The sequence below is a fragment of the Microtus ochrogaster genome, chromosome 15 (assembly GCF_000317375.1).
Source record: "Microtus ochrogaster isolate Prairie Vole_2 chromosome 15, MicOch1.0, whole genome shotgun sequence".
Taxonomy (NCBI): Eukaryota; Metazoa; Chordata; class Mammalia; order Rodentia; family Cricetidae; genus Microtus; species Microtus ochrogaster.
In genome coordinates this window covers 37,529,833-37,536,192 of record NC_022017.1, presented here as the reverse complement: position 1 = coordinate 37,536,192, position 6,360 = coordinate 37,529,833, and positions in this window count along the sequence as shown.

The following is a 6,360-nucleotide window of genomic DNA, read 5'->3' as shown; positions in this document are numbered from 1 at the left end:
ACAATAAACATGGTTGAGCAATGTCCTTGTTGTAAGATCGAGTATCCTTTGGGTATAAGTCTGAGAGTACTATAGCTGGGCTGTGAGGTAAATCAATTCCCAGCTTTCCGAGGAACCCCCATATTGATTCCCACAGCAATGGAAGAATCTTCCCCTTGCTCCAAGTCCTAGGCAAAATGAGCTGTTACTTGCATTATTAATCTTAGCTATTCTGACAGGTGTAAAATGGAATACATTCTTAGCCACCAGGAAAATTTAAACCAAGACAATTGTTTTTTAAAATATTTAAAATTTTGTCAACTTGAAGAGAAGTTAAAATACATTTCTGTTTGAATTATAGTTTCTGGGAATAAAAACAAGTTTAAGAAAATTTCAAACTTTTGCTGCACTTTTAGTTTCCTGTGCTGTCAACTGAATATTTACCTGTGTTCCCTATTTCCTGTTACATTGTATTGTTTTAAAAAATGATTGACCTCAACTGTATACTAAAACCCCGGGTGTCTAAGTAATATAATATCAAATAGTCAGCCATGAAAATACATGTACAAGTAACATTACAGACTGCACAGGGTGTATTTACATATTTGGGAAAATACTTATACATTAATACATTTAAAAACAGTTATTGAATAAAAACACTATGAACCTGAAAAAGAGCAAGAGGAGCATATGAGAGGGGTTGGAGAGAGTAAAGGGGAAGATGAAATGATGTAATTGTGCTATAAGCTCATAAAATAAAAATATGTTTTTAATTGGAAGCATGAAGTCTTTTAAAAATATTTTTAAATGAGTTTTATTTTTTTATTTGGGGATTCCAAATAAACATATCTATTTTGTTTTTTGACCCTCAATTTTGTCTCAAACAAAACTTATTCTTCCAGGAAAACATGTTTTCTTCTAAAGAAAAAATTGACTATATTTTTAAATCCATTCATGGTCTCTAGTTTCAACATCCTTCTTATTTTATCAGTAAATATTTTTACTCATAAAGATGGATCTTCCCAACTCAAAATATCTCAAGTAGTAAAGGTGGGTGTCCCCATATACTGATTTCTTCAAGGAAAATCACTCACAGGTATAACCAGATGCTTGTATTTTTATTTAGCTAATTCTGGATGTAGCAAAGTTGATAGCCAAGAATACCCATCATAATATGTTACTTTGTTTATGCCTATAAAGAACTATACTCACTCAGATTCAACTTCCTTAATAAGTTTTCATGTTTGAATACATAGATCCTCACCCTTTTTTCTCCTTTTCCATCTTCAAAATTTCCACCTCCTCTTAGCTCTTAAGTTCTTTATATGTAAAGTAGAATCAGCTATGTAAATTGTGCACATAAACACACATGATCATATATTTATCAAATCTGCTTACAATGTGTTTGGACTGTATTATATTTATTAATCACCATGAGACACATATATACCTTATTATAGTTCCTTTTATTATTCATAAATGTGGGTTATAGTCTCTGAGAATTTAGGTCTTTGAATTAAAGTAATATCAGAAACACACAAGGATAGAAAGAACAGACTTATCTAACAAAGGATTTGTCTGCAAGCAGCAACCTGTTACAGCCAATTTATGTCTTGGTGACACTGTGTATTCACAATTTTTTTCTATCCTGGGTATGAAAGTGTGGCCTGGTGATTGTTCTTTATTTGGAAGCACTAAGCACAGCTTCTTAGGTTTTCACTGGAGGGTACATAGGTTTTAGACTTGCTTATGGCATATGGAAGAGTTATCTTCTCTTGTCACTCAGAAACACAAGGGCCTTCCCTACAGAGAGAGCTGTGAGCACTGTGGTTCTGCCCATAACCTAGCACTAAGAAAAGGCAGAATTTGTGAAAATGTTGAACCATTGTGACCCAACGGAATTTCAAACCACTGGAAGTCTTATACAATTGATATGCGGTCCTATCTGCTATTTCTGTGATGATATGTGATTCTTTATAAAACAAGATATAGAGTTGATGAGAAAAGGTTTTAATATACATTTAAACATAAACATTGAGAAAGAGTAAGAGATGTGTAAGAAAAGGCCACCTATGCATGCAAAGCAAGAATGGGTTCAGTCTTCTCCAGAGAGTCACATTTGACTGCCTTGACAATCTCATATATATGGAAAAACTAGAAAACTATATACAAGTTAATTGTTCTAGAATATTCTAGGGAGAGGCATTTTAAGGTATTTCTAAAAGGAGTCACTTTCTTTATCTATAACATAAACAAATTAATTCCTAAGTAGTGTCTATCACACTGTATCTTTCCAGGACCACCTGTCTGTATAAACATGTACGAAAAAATAATCCTGGAACATATGGACTAATAATGGCTGAATGTGTAGGAATGTGACTAATTCATAGAGGAAATCTCTCAGTGCAGACTATTTTACTATATAAACATCCTCTTAAGCTGCTGTATCCTATCTTTTAACCCTTGTACTAAATATTCAACCTGGTTGTGCAAACCATTTTAGAAACTTCATTTTTCTCAATCTTTCTATAATCACTACACCTCTTTTTTGGGGGAATCTCTTTGTCATATTATTTCTGTGTCTTCCTTCAATATATATATTTTTTTTAGTCTGGATAACTTTTGTTTTTCTGTTTATGGTGGTGAAATTCACAGTCTTTATTTGTCTGAGTGACGTGTGGTACTTCTGGAGAGCCCTGGGTTTGCAGGAAATGATGGGCTGCAGGAGAGGAGAAATAAAACTAGAGCTGAGATGGAGAAGTGCTGAGTAGATTGTGACAGAAGGGATATTCAACACAGCAGCTGTGCTCCCCATCTCTAAATGCTCGAAAGAGCATCAGAGCTCGGAAATAAGCCCACTCCTCTGTGGGTTTATGACACCTATCTTCTAAATTAAAAGCTTTTCTGGAATCCAGTTCTTATTGTCGTCTTCCTGCCATTGACAGAGTAGGTACGGGTGAGTGATGGATGTGGATCTTCTCCAGAGTCACAGAAGGTTAGATAAATTAAAGTTCTTGTCCTTGATAATCATGGTAGAGAAAAATCATTCTGACAGTCCAGTGACTATAAAGAAATTCCTTCCCCTTTAGTGACATTTATAAGATATTTTGAAACTATAAAGGCAATGCATACACATCATTAGTTATATATCAAATGTCTTGGATCTACTTACAGGATAGTTAAAAAAAATTCTTCTATACTTCCCTTTGTGCTCTTATGAATATGAAACTGGGTTGCATAGAATACCAGATCTTTGAAGGCAGAGTTTGAAATTTTTTCATTGTATCTGCAGTTCTTAGTATAGCTATTAGCCTTTAATGAGCAATGAGTAAATATTTTCTGAATGAATCATGAAATCAGTTCTAACAAGGACTTTCCATATTTGAACATTATTGTAGTTGCAATGTGTCTTATGCTTTGTAGCTGCTCATAAAATAAATAGAAAGTGTTTTTGTTCTTTCCTAATGGTCTAAGCTCCATTGGTCTTAGCTCCATTGGTCCCGGGGGATTTAAGAAGTACAATGTATGAAGTTTCTTTACTTTTAATTTAAAAAATATGCCATGAGCTGAGGCTTAGTAGTCACCTAACTTTGAGACAGTTCTTCAAATTTTGTGTGTTAGTTTCTTAGGCTTTGGTTAACCATAACAGTTTGTTGTTTGTTTGAGTCCTGAGTTCACATGCATAAACCCTTATCACAGACAGTGTCTGATAGAGAAGCTAGTACTAGTGTGAAGAATGTTAATCTTTCTTAAGATGTGTACCTTCTACAGGATGGAGATGAATGGAGACAAAAGAACCAGAAAGCAAACCATGAGAAGGAGAACCAGTGGGTAGAGATGAGGATATAGGCTGAGGCAGTGGGCTGGAAAGAAGTAATCAGAGTGAAGAGGTTGAGGAACCACATTAGCCCAGGAACAACATTAATCACAAATGAAAGTGAATGAGAGGAAGAGCAACCCTATGAGGAACAGAGATTGACATGCAAAGAAATAGGACTCCCCATATTTGACAGAAAGACCAGTTTGCAATAGAACTGGATTCTTAAAGGTTCTTTCTCAAACCACAGCAGAAATCCAAGCACAATCTGTAGAATTACTGCAAGATGGGGGCGTGGATTTGACTTTTGACAGATACATCTCTAAACCCAGGCTCCAGGGAGTCTACTTTCAAGTATAGACTTTGTCTCCTTCTCCATTTACTCTTACATTGTACAAAATTATTAATGCTTTGAGTACAATCCAGTATCTCCTTACCTTGTTATTATTATTTGTTATAAGTCCTACCTATAATAGGGACTAACAAATATCTGCTGAATGATGAATTCAGAAACTGAATGTGAGCTGACTCCAGACTACATTAACTGTAGTCTCAGTTCTGACCTAACAAAGGCTTAAATAATATATGAGTTATGTCAGCTAAGACTGATATGTCTTTATTATTTAGCAAGACATGATTCATTTACTCCCTGTTGTTCCTTATTTCTCTTTTAGACTATATACACATTTAAATATATGCCACTTAACTAGATGATTATAGATAATGCCAAGTATTGTTATATCAGAAATAGTGCAGACATGAGTAACTGTGATTTTGACTACTGACATTTTCTATTTATGTGTCCAGCAAGTTCCTGGCTGTGTATTACCAGTCATTCTCCCTATGATTTAAGAAATTGTTCAGATATTCAATATGGACCATGAACTGTTCAAAGATTTTGGTGATATACATTATTTAATTTCCCCCAACAATGAGATGAATGCTATGATCTCACTTTATAAATAACGAAACTGAGAAGTGTGGGAGTTAATCACAAATTTACTAAATTTAAAAGCTAGAGTTTTCAATCTAGGTTTTCCTCTCACATCTGGAGTCTTAGCTAGTATTCTGTCTTGCATATCTACCACCAGTTATCCTCTGTATCCTGTAGACAGAAGTTTCTTCATGTGGCTTTATTGGAAATTCTTGCCAAATGTTTGGGCACCATTTGCAGATGGAAGTTTTTGTCCTGCCTAGTCCTGCAGCCATTTAGTCCCAAAGAAACACATGGAGGAGTATATTAAGTATAAACTGCTTTGCCTGTAAGCTCAGGCTTATTATTAACTAGCTCTTACAGCTTAAATTAATGCTATAATTCTTGTTTTTGTTTGGTCATGTGACTTGATACCTTTTCTAAGTAAGGCATTATCATCTTGCTTCCTGTGCATCTGGCTCGTGAATGGCTGTATGTCCTTCCTCTTCTCAGAATTCTTCTCTGGTGGCTCCATGCTTCCTGCGTGGCTACTGAGCAATCAGCATGTTATTAAAGCAATATAAGTGACAAATCTTTACAGTGTTTAAGAGCAGTATCCCACAGCAGTATCCTCATGTAATAAACTTTCCTGGAACTTGAATTTAACACAGGAAGGAATTAAATATAGAAAGACAAGATTTAACACCAAGTAATGAATAAGTAAGAAGTCAGTTGAATACTAACATCTACCTAAAACAATACTATCATAAAATTTGAGTAGTTTTATGGCAGAAAATGAGGAATAATTAAAACATAGATAATTAAACATTCAAGAAAGGAGAATTATGCTGATTTTATGTGATTTTGATCCTTATAAGATTGAAGACAAGTAGATGTACTTATACAAGAATCGATATCATTCATGTGGATATCAATATCAAGGAATAAGTTAAAAGAAAAATTAAGCTTTAAAATTTTGGCTATATATTTTATATATATGTGTGTATTTAATAATAGTTAACTTAAAAGAGGAAATAAATTTAAAACAGAGAAAGGATTATTGATGTGGGAGTGTCATATATCAATCTGTTGATTTCATTGATTAAGCAATAAAGAAACTGCTTGGGCCTCATAGGTTAAAAGATAAGTGGGAGGAGTAAACAGAACAGAATGCTGGAAGAAAGAAGCTGAGTCAGAGAGACTCCATGCTTCCATCTCCAGGGTGGACGCGAGAGCTCTGCTCTCTGAGGCACACACGATGAAGCTCTGACCCAGGATGGACGTAGGCTAGAATCTCCCTGGTAAGCCACCTCGTGGGCTACACTAGAAATGGGCTAGTCCAGGTGCGAGAGTTAGCTGAGAATAGGCTAGATAGAATGGGCCAAGCAGTGTTTAAAAGAATACAGTTTCGGTGTAATCATTTCAGGGCATAAGCTAAAGCTAGCTGTGCGAGCAGCAGGTGCCAGGGACGCAGCCCCACCGCTAAGGGCTTGGATGGAGGAAAAGGAAGGGAGATGTAGTGTAATTATATTATAGCTTCAAAAATAAAAGAAAAAAGCAAATTCTCAAAGAACTATATGAATAGTGAGTGAGAAAAATATTGGTCCATTGAAAAGATAGAAAAGAAAAAAAAGGATTTAAAAACATGGAA